At 38.7% G+C, this 13156-nt stretch overlaps 1 protein-coding gene across 1 annotated transcript in view; it reads right to left on the reverse strand.

Moving 5' to 3' along the window:
- Nucleotides 1-13156, reverse strand: part of CC2D1B (coiled-coil and C2 domain containing 1B) — a 2494855-nt gene that overhangs the window by 575872 nt on the left and 1905827 nt on the right. The gene's annotated exons all lie outside the window — the stretch shown is intronic.

The following is a 13156-nucleotide window of genomic DNA, read 5'->3' on the forward strand; positions in this document are numbered from 1 at the left end:
GTATGTTTAGAAGGAAAACAAAAAGGAAGAAGTTCACAACAAATAACAAGGAAGAAAAAGAAAATGATTAATGACTGTAAAGGAAAGATAATATGTACTAAAAAGGACACTGCTTTGTTATGTAACACACAGGTTACAGGGAATGACATTTTTCTACCTGAAAACATTCAGTCTACAGAAAAAGGACATCATTTTCCCAAAAGAGAAAGCAGAAAAAAAGAGGCAAGGGGCAGGTGTAAAGGAAGAAATCAAAATTGAACATGGAAGGACTGAACATGCATTACTGTATGAAAAAAGAAGAGAAAGACAGATGATGACTACATGGCTCAAGGTGTGGCTTTACATTACCAGCTGGATGAGAATTTAATACACAATGAAAACACTGTGATTAATAAGACTAATGGTGATGAAGATCAGATATTAATGTATTAGAAGCTGAAGATTCTTCAGAGCTGGTGAGCAAGGATAGTCTTGTAATTGTAGATTCAGTTATTAGAAGAACTGATACTTATATTTGCAGAGGACATAATGAACATCGAATAGTGTTATGCTTGTCAGGAGCAAAAATTAAAGATGTGAGACAAACCTTGGAATGCCCTAATGTAAAGAAGTACAGATCCGTTTTTTATTCATGTTGGTACAAATGATGTAATCTGCAAGGATTCTCTGACTGTTAGTAGGGAACTGACAGCTGCTTTAGATAGTGTAGCTTGTACTGATGTTAAGACGTATTTTTCACAAATCGCCTACAGAAAGGATAGTCAGGTGTGAATGAAAAGATTTTTGGGGTAAATACCTACATGGAAAAAATGTCCTGTTTTAAAAAATGGAAATGTAGCGCATCCAAGCCTAGTTTTGAGCACACAAGTATTCGGACATGATGGAGTGCATTTGTTAAGATCAGGGAAGAGAATTTTTGCGGCAGATATTTTTCAATATTTGACAAACACTATGCAGGATTTTTGTCAGTTTGAAAATGTAACTGTTCACAGATAGCAACATTTGATGCATCTCTGATGGTTGTTAATGCTAGGAGCATTATTAATATTTTTATTGGAAAATTAGCTATATTCCCACAAGATTGATGTTATTGTTTGTGAAATATGGTTAAAGAACAATGATTGGAAACCAGTTCTGTCAGGTTATAAATGTTTTTACTGTAACAGATATTCTATCAAAAAATCAGGTGGAGGTGTTATGATAGGGATTAAAGATAGTTATGACACCTGTGATTATTACATGTTCAATGATAACACCAGTACTATAGACTGTGCAACTTTGACAATAAAGACAACTGTGAAGCATACAATAATTGTTGGAGTGTATAGACCACCAAAGTCAAGTGCAGATGACCTACAGGAATTCATACATTTCTTGCTGAAACACTTGAGGGAAAAATAATATTAGCTGGGGACTTAAATGTACCAGATACAGACTGGAATAATATTAATTCAACAATGCTAGTAAGGAAACTATTCACAACGCATATTCAGGAACAACTGCTTCAGGTTGTATAAAACCTACCAAGGGACAGAACACACTAGACATTGTTTGTGTTCCTAAAGAAATGACTGTTACTTCAAGTCAAGTTTTACCACTGCTGATATGCAGTGATCATGAGGTTATAAAGGTTAATTTCTTGCTAGATAATTCTGCCAAACTGAAATCTATACCACTGCACAGAAGGTTATTTCCAGATAATATGGAAGCAAAACAGTCACTATGTAAAATTAACTGGAGTGAGGTGTTTAGTGGAAAACTTGCAGATGGAATGTGGAAAGTTTTGAAAGAGAAACTGAGTGCAAAAAATAAAAAAAATGTTTATCAGGCTCTAGGCATACAACATCAGGGAGATATATTTCCATAACAGCTAGATATCTGATTAAAGTGAGAGACAAAAAATATAAGAAATGGAAGAGAGGTCGAACTACAACTTTGAAAACTGAAATAAACAAGCTGGACAAGCAGATTAAGCATGGTGTGAGACAAGCTAAAGAAAAATTTAAAGAAAATTTATATAAAGATATTGAGCATAATAGGAAACCTTTTTATAGATTCATAAGATGTATAAGAAGTAAAGACACACAAACTGATAAATTGTGTGCAGATTCTAAAATTTATTTTCAGACACAACAGATTATACATACATTTACAAAATCTTACGCAAAACAGTTTGGCTCCACAAAAGGGGTGATAAGTTGTTCTAGTAACATCCAGGTAACTCCAGATACTGGAATACATTAAATTAGATTGAAAAAGAACTGTGCAAACTGGATCCAAACAAAGCACAGGGAGGAGACGGAATTAGTAATAATGACCTGAGAACACTTCAGCAAGAAGTTATGGTACCATTATATTTATTATTCACTAAGTCATACAAATATGGGGAGATTCCTCAAGATTGGAGACATGCAATTATCAAACCTGTCTTTAAGGGAAAGGGGAGTAGGACAAACCCAGAGTCATATAGACCCCTAAGTCTACTTTCATGTTGTGGAAAAATAATGGAGAAGATAATATTGGATAAGTTATTGACAGAACTGGATAGGTTGAGACTTGAAACCATATTATCAGTATGCATATGATGAAAATAGATCTATTACCACCTGTAACATGATGTTCTATAACAATACAATAACAGCTATGAATGTAAAATTGTGCTGTGATGTAATTTATATACATTTAACTTCAGCATTTGACAAGGTCATACACAAAACACTGATCAATAAATTAGTACAACTAGGTATTGCTGTACTATTGATAAAATGGATAGCTGCATGGCTTACAAAAAGGACATGGCAAGTATCATACAGCAACTGGAAACATGAACTCCTTGGTTACAGTCAGGGTGCCTCACAGGGCTCTGTCCTAGGCTCTCATTTGCTTAGATTGAATCTTTCAGACTTAACCTTTTCACCCAAAGTATTCTACAGTTTATATGGAGATAACCTGAAATTGGGTAAACTGATTACACGTGTTACAGATAAGGCATGTATGTAAAATAACTTGACTAAATTGACCATCTGGGCACATGAGAATAATATGCTGAAAAATACGTCAAAAACTTAGCATATGAGATTTGGGAGGCATAAATTGAAAGGTGAATATTTAATACAGCACACAGTGATTGAAAGTGTAGACTCATTTAAGGACCTGGGTAAATGGGTAGATTCACCTGTGAGTTTTTCTAATCATATCAGCCAATTGGTTAATGACAGTTATAGAACTATTCGTTGTATAAAAAGATTTATAAAGTCTAGGAAATCAAAAATGATAAAGTCATTGTTTGTTAGTTACATTAGACCCAAACTTGAGTATGGAATAACAATATGGACACCCTATAAGAAAACAAGCATGAGAAAACTGGAAAGCGTACAACAGAAATATACCAACAGCATCCATGGATGTGAACATTTAAGTTATTGTGAAAGACTAAAATATCTGAACTTGTACAGTGTCTCTTGCAGATATTAAGAGGAGATCATATTCAGGTATATAGGGCATTTAGAGACAACTACCTCTGGAAATGTTTGGGGTTATCAACAATACTAGAGAATCATCACACAACCTATGGAGAAAAGAAATATGGACATGGGAAAGAAACAGATTTGACATGGTATAATATTTATGCAAAGGAGAAAGCCAAATTAATCAATATAAAGAAGGCAGCCCCAAAGATATTTGAAGAAAAATCCCAGGCAAAGGCATTCAGATATGGAAAATTTCACAATAAAAAAAGTATCACAAAGAGGGAATGCAGAAAAGAAGATTAGTAAAGTAGAAGTTAAAAAAATAGAAGTTGAAGTTATGGAATGTTTGCAAAGTTACGGACTTGGTGTAGAAGATCTAAAGTACAGTTGTGTACACTTACCATAAATGCAGATCTTCGAGTGTATTCACTGTTGCAGTCATTACGTTTGGGTCATCTGCTTGCAGTAGCCCTCAATTGGTCTGATTAACAAAGTCCTGGGTCCTGTGTCGGTTGCTGTCCCTTCTTGTCATGTCAGGTCATCAGGGGTAAAAAAACATGCAGCCGCCACCATTACATCAGTTTTTCTTGCCCCAGATGTCAGGTGCCCCCCTAATGGGAAGCGATTAAATCTATAATACAAGGATACACCTCCAACAACAAATTCACCAAAAAGCTTTTTGAGCATAGAAAATGAGAGTAGAAGTATAGCCAAAAGAAGAAAGGGGCTGGAGGGAGGGTAACCAGGACTGCAACAGTGAATACACTCAAACATCTACATTTATGGTAAGTGTACACAACTGTACTATGTTATTCGTGTTTCACTGTTGCAGTCATTATGTTTGGGCAGATTCCCAAAGCTAAGGTTGGGAGGAGGAATTTAAATAGAATTAGCACCAGCTATAAGGCCCTGCAAGACTGCAGTGGTAAAACCAGCTCTGGATTTAGAGAAAATTGGCAGATGATAATGCTTGGTGAAAGTATGTACAGAACTCCAGGTAGCAGCTTCTAGGATGCCCCTTTATAGGGACGCCCCTGAGAAAGGATGTAGAGGTAGATGCAGCCCTGGTTGAATGGGGTCTGATGCCCTGTGGGATAGGTTTTCCACAGTGCTTATAGCAGAAATGAATGCAGTGGCCTACTCATTTTGAAATGGTTTGCTTTGAAATAGCTTTCCCCTCTGTCCCTGCAGCAAATGCCACCAGCAGTTGTTCAGATTTCCTTTGAGGTTTAGTCCTGTCCAAGTAGAATCTAAGTTATCTGTGCACATCTAAGGAGTGCATTATCCATTCCCCTTTGTTCTGTGGGTTAGGAAAGAAGGTAGGCAAATGAATGGACTGATTAAGAGCCACAATGGATACCACCTTGGGTATGAAGGAGGGATTGGTTCTGAGGGACACCCTGTCCGCATGAACGATGATGAAAGGCTCCACTGCCATAAGGGCCTGTAACTCAGTTACCCTTCTTGCAGAAGTGATTGCTAAAAGGAAAGCTGTTTTCCAGGAAAGGAATTTTAAATCTGCAGTAGCATCTGGCTCAAAAGGAGGAAGAGTGAGTTTCTCCAAGACGAAGTTGAGGTCCCAGGCTGGAGTTGGAGCTCTTCTTGATGGCCTTAAATTTTTGGCCCCTCTGAGGAACTGCTTGAGCAGTGGGTAAAAGAAGTGGGGAGGTTCTGTGCTATAATGAGCTGAAATGGCTGAGGCATGAATCTTGATGGAGGAAAAGGACAAGCCCTTATGAAGCATCTCAGTCAAATATTGCAGAATCTGATGTAAATTGGGCACTGCTGCGCTCATCCCTTGAGATTGGTTCCAGGTATAAAATTGTTCCCATTTTACAGCATAAGATTTTCTAGTACTAGGCCTCCTAGACTCTAAAATGATATCCCATCACTGATTTACTGAGGGGTGGTAAAGGAGAGATTAGGTAATTAGCCAGGCTGCTAGGTTCAGAATTTGCAGCTGATGGTGCAGAATGTGGTTCCCCTGTTTAGCCAACAGGGAAGGAGTCTGAGGCAGGTGCCATGGGGTCAAGTGTGACACACTGCGCAGGAGGGGGTACCAGTGTTGGCGTGGCCAGTCTAGTGCAATTAAAACTGTCCTTGGCTTGTCCTGTTTGATCTTTAGTAGCACCTTGGAGAGCAGAGGCAGAGGAGGAAAGGCATAAACTGATAGGTGTTTCCAGCTGAAGGCTAGAGCATCCACTTTCCAATCTAGTTTGTGGGGAATCCTTGCACAGAATTTTGAAAATCCTTGGTTCCAGTTTCCACTCGTGTGGGTCCATGAGGTTTCTACTTAGTCCATCTGCCAGTGTATTTAGTTTTCCTGGCAGGAACTGAGCTTGTAGATTCACTTGCTAGCTCAAGGCTGTGTTGAACAATGTCATGGCTAGTCTGCAGAGGGGGTAAGAGTGTGTATCCCCCTGCTTGTTTATGTACCACATGACTGTGGTGTTGTCCGTCTTTACCATTAGTTGTCCTGGAAGAATGTGGTCCTTGAAGGCTGTCAGAGCATTCTGTACAGCTAACATTTCCTTTTGATTTATGTGTAGGTGCATTTGACTTGAGTTCCATTTGCCCTAAATGCACTTCCCTGCCAGGTGAGCCCCCCATGCATAGTCTGATGTGTCTGTTGTTAAGGTTTTAGCGGCAGGGGGTAGTGTGAATGGTAGTACCTTGTTTTGGTGGCAGGCCTCTGCCCACCAAAGGAACTCTAGGCGTAGACAAGGTATGATAGGAATCATAGCCTCTAGATCCTGTGAATGTTGACACCATAGGCTTTTGAGATACCATTGCAGTTTCCTCATATGCAGCCTTGCATATGGAATTAGAAGAATTCAGGAGGCCATGAACCCCAAGGCCTGCAGTATTTGCCTTGCAGATAAGTGGGTTTTTGTGGCCACTTATTTGAAGTAGGTTGTCAAATGAGTCCGTTTCTCTGGCGTGAGGAAATCCATCTGGGAAACTGTACTCAAGCTTGCTCCCAGGAATATAATTTGTTGACAGGGTACCAGGGGTGATTTATTTTCATTTATGGTGTACCCCAGACCAGTCAGTACCCTTTGAACAAAGGCCAGATGATTCAAAAGTATGTCCTGGCTTTCTGCCTGAATTAGACAATCATCCAGGTATGGATATATTTGAATATTTATTTGCCTGCAGAATGCAATGACTGGAGCTAGGCATTTTGTGAATACTCTGGGCGCTGCAGATAAGCCAAAGGGCAGTGCAGAGAACTGAAGCTTTGAAGAGTAGGTATCTTCTGCAAGACTCCCTGATAGGGATGTGCAGGTATGCTTCTTTTAAGTCTAGTGTTGCCAACCATGCATCTTTGCCTACCATAGGAAGCAGTTGGCGAAGAGTTAGCATCTTGAATTTTGGAATCACCAGAAAGATATTTGGAGTAGAAAGGTATTGCCTTTTTTGGGTACCAGAAAAAGTCTCAAATAGAAACCTTGTCTCTTTTCCTCTTCTGGTACCAACTGAATAACCCCCATGCTTAAGAGAGAGGGTACTTGATTTTGGGCCTCTACCCACTGATTTGGGGGTAGATCTGACCACCCGCTTGGTGTTGGCAAGGTGTGGAGGTGAAATCTGTATCCTTGGGGCACTACATTTAAAACCCATTTGTCCTGGGTAATGAGTTCACACTTTTTGGCCTGCAGACCAATCTTTCCGCCTAAAGGAGCATTCAGTTGGGAAGTGCTTGGAAGTTTTAAAAGCAAGTCATTAAGATAGTTTTCCATAGGGGGAGTCTTACTACTCCCTGATTTGGGTGCGGAAACCCTCCACTGCTTAGTCTTGTGTGTCCCCTGAGACTGAAACCTAGGGTTTCTGCCGTGTCTGGGTTTGGCTTGAGAAGACCAGGAAGGGGCTGGAAAGGACCAATTTTTAGAGGGCCAGTGCTTACTAAATCTAGGAGGCTGAACTTGTAAGAAATCTTTGAACAGTTTGCATAGATTTAGCTTTATCTTCCATCTTTTTAAGAACTTCCTCAGCCTTGTTGCCAAACAGGCGGTCCTGATTTAAAGCAGCATCCAACAATTTAGCTTTAACATGATCAGGCAAAGACTGCTCCTTAAGCCAAGCATGCCTTCTGAGCACAGACCCAGTAACAGCAGCCCTGCAAGAGGCCTCTAATGAATCAAATCCACATTGCAAAGTATGTTTTCCAACCTGTTAAGCAGAATGCATTAAATCCTGTAATTCTTTATTTTCCGCACAGTCAGGAATCAACATCATTTTCTGTTTAAGCAATCCAATAACATGCTGATGATACTTTAACATAAACTGGCAGTTTAAAGCTGGAATGGTCAAAGTTGCAGAAGTGTAAACCTTCTTACCCCATCTATCCAGTACCTTGGAGTGTCTTATCAGAAGGGGTAGGATTTTTACAAGTAGAAGCCTTAATGCCCTAGGTCCCTGTGAAATAGTCTCTGGATCTACAATAGGATTTTTTAAAAAGGAACTTGTGCGAATCAGGAACCCTGTAATATCTGTCAGGTTTTCTGGGAGCAGGAGGCAAAGAATCAGATGCCAAGCTAGATTCCGAAAAAGCATCATCAACAATGTCTAGTACAGGAGGAATAGCTAAAGGCCTATGCTGAGGCAGGGGTAAGAAATCCCTAAGCCTCTTTTTTGAATCAGAAAAATCCTGGCTTTCCCAGTGGAAATGCTCCCTTAGAGTATGTAAGGTTTCACCAAAAGAAAAATCCTCTGCAGGGGAAGCAGTAGGAATAGAGTCCTCTGTGTCAGAATCATCATAAGTAGTTAAGGGCAAATCCAGATCATCAGAAGAATCAGAAAGCATGCAACCTGGGCATCGTTTTTTTAGGCATGGTTCGAGATTTAGGCCTAAATGAAGAAGGAGACGACGGTTTAATATGCAAGTCCGTAGGCCTGAATACACCCTCAGAAGCCAGTGCCTGCACAGCGGCTCCGAACCCATCCAAGGTAGAGACATCCGTGGGTTCCATAGTTGAAGCATCTCATGGCATACCAGACTCTGAATAAGTCTCAGTAGAGGCCTGCGAATGAGAAGTAGCGGGAAACAGGGGCTGTGAAAGCGCCTCATTGAATACCGAAGAACTGGCGACTGGCTTAGGAGAAGTGTCGTCGGCAGTTTTGGACCTCGGCAGCCTGTCTCTGTCTTTATCTTTGCGTTTTTTCAAAATCCTAGTAGTGGGATGGCTAATCGACGACATATCTGGATAATTAAACCGAGAACCAAAATATTTAGAGGCAAAAATATACAGACGACGGACAGTGCGCTGATTAAATAAAGCACAAAACCGACAGCAAGGTACGTCGTGGTCAGGGCCTAGGCAAGGAATACAATAAGAATGAAAATCTTGATGAGGTATTTGCTTTACACAAGTAATGCAATTATTAACTTTTACTGATATCGGTAAGGAGCAAGAAAAAGTTTCCCCAATGGGGTACTTAGCTTTAGATGAAGACTTTGGTTCTGAAACTCAAAAACGAAAATTTCAAGAGTCGGCTGACCGGCACTTGCAAACTGCTTCTGCTTCGGGCACCGCACGGCAAGAAATACTGATGTAATGGCATGCTGCATGTTTTATATCCCTGACGACCTGACATCATGGAAGAAGGAACAGGACCCAAGACTTTGTTAATCAGGCCGACTGAGGACTACAGCAAGCAGATAACCCAAATGTAATGACTGCAACAGTGAAACATGAAGAACATCACAGGTTACATCACAGCATGATGGAGCGAGTCCCTAAAGTAAGGAGAAGCAGGAAGATCAAGAGACATCTGAAGAAGAAATATGGACATGGGAAAGAAAAAGAGATTTAACATAGTGTAATATCTATGTAAACGAGAAAGCAAAACTATTCAATACAAAAAGAAGAGCACCAAAGATATTTGAAGAGAAATACAGGCAAAGGATTCGAACATGGAAAACTTTACAATACAAAAAATAAGAAGACAAAGAGGAAAAGTAGAAAAGGAAATTAGTAATGCAGAAGTTAAAGAAACAGAGACTGAGGTTAAGGAGTACTTGCGAAGTGAAGGATCCAGTGTAGAAAATCTAATTTAAAAAGCACCACAACAGGATAGAGTAATGGATATCCAAATTAAGGGGAAACCATTTGAACAGGAAGCAATTGGTCAGGTACCATATGAAGATATTTTGGAGCCTTCCACAAGAAACCAGTACAAATGTTCACTTTAATCTGGACAGCAAGGGAAGAAACAGGAAACTGTGGAAACTCTGGTGCAGTCAATGTTGAGGAGTGATAGGCCAGTGATCTCCCATATGATATAGCAATGGATGGCACAGGATGCAAGAAAATGTGGCACAGAAAAATGCTATAGAACTTTCTATAGAATGCCTGCAGGAAATGAAAAACAAAAAATGTGCCCCCAGTTTAGAAGAAAATGAGCTAAGAGAAGAGCTGCTTGATTTAATAAATGCAGACAGACATATTACGATCAGTGAAAGAAATAGACTGCAGAAGGTCAATAAAATCCAAAAAGTCAGAAGTTTGATAAAACAAATGAACAAAGTAATTAGGACTGTCCATAAAGATCCATGCGATATAACAGAAGTAAATAGGATTTATTACTGTGCAACTAAATTAATAAATGATAAAGTTCTACCACAAAAACACAGGGTAGTGACAGAAAGGAAGGGGAGAAATCGAATACCACCATAGAAATATCGAATAGAGAAAACTATAAAGCAATTAAGAAATGCTTTAAAGAACCAAACAAGGGAACTGTAGCTGACCAAACAAGTAAATCCAGAAAATAAAAATAAGTCTGCTCAAGCAGACTGCTTCAAACACTTTAATGTTAAATGTTGAAAAAAACATATAAAAATCAAAAGTAAAACATGAGAGATGAGTGCTTTCGCATCACCAAAGGATGCTTCATCAGATCTAAAAACTGCAACACAACAGCTCTATTAAATCAACTCAAAATTAGTGCCCGAGATCACGTGACCTCCCCAGGGCAGGTTTCAGAGGAACATTTTCATTTAACCCTTTAACAGCAGCTGCATGCAGTAAAATAATCCATTTGGTTTCCAGGTTCTCAGTACTTGTTCTCACATCACCACCCCTAATAATAGGCATAAAAGCACTTCAAGCACCAAAAAGTTAAAAACATGATTACAGCCTTCATTTTTCACATTTACCAAATGCATTTCTATCATCACATCTATTCAAACTGTAAACATGCTCTCTAATCCTATCTCTAAAATTACGATTTGTCTTTCCAACACAGTAACATTTACATACAATGCACTCAGCAAAACAAACAACATTCTGTGTATTACAATCAGCATAAAAGTTACAGTAAAATCTGCAATCAATAACTGGATGTAAGAAGCAGTCACATTCATTGATATACGACCAGACACTATAACCACCACATCTGAATGTCCCTTTCACTGTCAGATTTGTGTCTGTTCTCATCCCAATGGATTTATAACATTGAGTCCGCTTGAGCAGACTTATTTTTATTTTCTTTATTATAAAGCAATTAAGACAAGAAATGTCACTGTTAGAAGAATATAGAAGAAGAAACAGATCAACAAAAATACTAAGATAGACATGATAAAAGCAATGCGCAGTATTAGAACAGACCAGAATCTATCATGCACTATCGCAAATAAACTAAAAATCTCAGCACAGGCAGAAAAACTTAGAACATACACAGATAAATATAAAGGAAAAGTACAAAATAAGCAATTTATTGATGACCCAAAAAAGTTTTATAGAGAAATGGGAAACAAGGTAAATGAACTGAAAACCACCAAAAAAAGAAGAAATAGATACATTTTGGAGAACTATCTAGGAAGATCCTGTGGAACACAACAAAGATGCTAAAAGGATAGAAGTAGTAAACGAAAGAATAAGAAGTTTAAAGGTACAGGATATGAAATGGGATGAAGTAACAACCAGGGAGATTGAAACAAAGTTAAGAAAAGCCTCTTAACTGGAAAACTCCAGGCCCAGATGCAGTACCTAACTTTTGGTTAAAAGTATTAACATCTTTGCACGAAAACTTAGCCATGAGTAAGAACTATTTATATGTGCACCCTGTACAGGCACCAACCTGGCTAACAACCGGAAAAACAATGCTCCAACTTAAGAGTGAACCTGCAAGCTACCCTAAAACTTATAGCCCAATAACTTGCCTTTCAACGATGTATAAATTATATATGGGAATTGATGCTGACAGAGTTTATAGTCATCTAGAAGAAAACTCAATTATGGCAGTAGAACAAAAGGGCAATAAAAGAAAGTCATATGAAGCAAAGGATCATTTGTTGTTAAATAAGGTCATAGTGGAGAACTGTAAAAAGGGGAAGAATCTAAGTATGGCATGGAATGACTACAAAAAGGCATTTGATAATATCCCACATTCATGGATAAAAGAGTGCTTGGAAATGTATAGGATACCTACACTAATAAAATATATTGCAGTGACCATGTTTTGCAATTAAGCCATGATGAAGGACAAATTATTATCCCATGGATAAAAATTCAAAGGGGGATATTCCAGGGTGACTCTCTGTCACCGCTACTATTCTGTCTTGCCCTTAACCCACTAAACTGTCTACTTAACAGCTTAGGCCATGGCTATAATTTGGCTCCTAGAAAAGAACAAAGTATAAAGACTTCTCATTTTCTCTTTGTCAATTATTTAAAATTGTATAACATATCAGATGAAGAAATAAAAGCACAGCTGCAAGACGGCAAAACTTTTTTAGATGATATAAGAAAGTCATTTGGTCTTGATACATGTGCAAAAGCAACCTTTAAAGCAGGAAAACTGCAGCACCAGGAAAACATATGTTTGGGACAATAATGTGATATAAAAGAAATTGAGCAAGAAAGAGTGTATAAATATGTGGGTATTGATGAAGGATCAACAATAAAACATGAACAAATGTGAATAAAGCTTACTAAGGAATACTTTAGAAGACTTAAAATAACCCTGAAAACAGCACTGACATCTTGGAACAAAATCCAGGCTACAAACCAATTTGATCTTCTTGTCCTCACTTCCAGTTTTGGAGTGATTGACTGGCCCCAAAACATGTTGGATAGATTAGATAAGAAAGCAAGGACACTTTAAGCTCACCAAATGATTTATAAAAATCAGTGCTTACCAAGATTATATATTCCCCGCTCCGAAGGCAGGATGGGCCTCCTTGAAACTGATTATATGTACAGATCTGCAATCATGGGACTCCACACATCTGCTGACCTCACAAGACCCAAATGTAGTGAAAGTTTTGAAACATGAGGAGAATAAATCTATGATGACTTCTCTGCTTAAACTATCAGAAGCATATGGGCATGAAGCAGAAATGGAAATTAAGCCAGAAGTAGATAAAAATCAGGCAGCAACTGAATGTGCTAAAAAAAACAAAAGAAAGAATATAAGGTGAAGGACCAGAAGAGAAGGTAAGAAATGTGGAAAATGCATAAACATAGTTCCAAATATAGAAAACTTCTGGAAGAACCTCATGTTGATCAGGAACAAATGCAGGAATGGTTAAGAAGAGCAGAATTCAAACCAAGAGATGAAAGGTTAAAATTGGCAGCCCAAGATAGTGAGCTGCGTACACGTTAGTTTCCAAAGTCCATTGAACATGTGGGAGAAACAGACAAATGTAGGTTTTGTAAAACCGAATTGGAAACAGTTGC

Source organism: Protopterus annectens, chromosome 10.part0 (assembly GCF_019279795.1).
Source record: "Protopterus annectens isolate FY-2018-M chromosome 10.part0, PAN1.0, whole genome shotgun sequence".
NCBI lineage: Eukaryota > Metazoa > Chordata > Ceratodontiformes > Protopteridae > Protopterus > Protopterus annectens.